This window comes from Thermobia domestica, chromosome 1 (genome assembly GCF_964235325.1).
Source record: "Thermobia domestica chromosome 1, izTheDome1.hap1.1, whole genome shotgun sequence".
Lineage (NCBI taxonomy): Eukaryota > Metazoa > Arthropoda > Insecta > Zygentoma > Lepismatidae > Thermobia > Thermobia domestica.
In genome coordinates this window covers 360,460,862-360,462,079 of record NC_137454.1, presented here as the reverse complement: position 1 = coordinate 360,462,079, position 1,218 = coordinate 360,460,862, and positions in this window count along the sequence as shown.

Sequence of the window (1,218 nt, the reverse complement as noted above, 5' to 3'; positions counted from 1 at the left end):
GAACCAGTTAACATTAGATGTTATTGTAGTGTTTAAATATGTAACTTCAACAGTAACTTGTATGAATATGGAGATAGAAAAATAATTTGTAAACATTTTTTGACGAGCTTAAAGTAATACAATGTTCTAAATATTAATATATTATTTTCTTTTATAAATAAAATAATCACCCCTTACCTATTTCAATTAAAGCAAAATTAAATTAGAAGTGCATACATTAAATCATGGATGCAAATAAGTAACAAAATTTTAGTAGCCCAAGAAAAAAGCTACTAGCCTACATCCCACAATAAAAAACATTTACTTACTTCGGTATGATATGAAATACTCGGCCTCACCGATGAATCACTCGCCCGGGGCGAGTGGCTATTTGCATCGTTGCATTAAATACATTCTCTGGATATGACTGTAATATTTTTGTGTTCCACTTGATCATCTGAAACAGCCCTGTTCTTTACAGAGTTCACTCTTTGAGGCACACAGGCTTTGTTTCGATTGGAATGAAATTTCACATTGTAACCCACTACCAGGTTACTTACCCTTCAGCTATCAGGAAAGATTTAAAAGTCATATTTACGATTTATAATAGTGTCTTTCAGTTTAACGTCCCATGTTTTCCTCGTTAAACTAAAGGAGACGACGATTAAAGCAAGTGAATGATAATGGGAGAACGGATGAAATGGATATGTGGGAGGAAACGGGAGTACTCCGACAAAACCCACGGACACGATGTTGTCCACCACAGACTTACTTGGTCGATGTTCGAACCAGGGACTCCCACACACCATAGGCAAGCTCTCTACTATTGGGTCACAGCTACCCAAATTTATAATAATACCAGTAGTTACTTATATTAGTTGATTATTTTTATTGTTTGTGCAGCCACTTGAGCTGTCCTTCTTCTTTCTATATTTATATGGAGGGAGGGTAAGAGTTTATTTTTATTTGTTGAAAATTTGTCAAAAAACTGCTCAAGAGATTTAGTTCATATTTTATAAGTAAACATTTTATTTACAATAATATAATGTGATATATGTCATTTCTAACGGGAAAAAAATCCGAAAAAAATAGTTTACATCTTGACCGTTATTTCTGTATCATGTATCTTGAAAATTCCTATTATATTTTATTCTATGTGATAGAGTAATGTTTAAGTATAGCTGCATGCTATGAGTTAGTAATTTAGAAATCGTATTCTTTTTATCATTCGTTACTTAC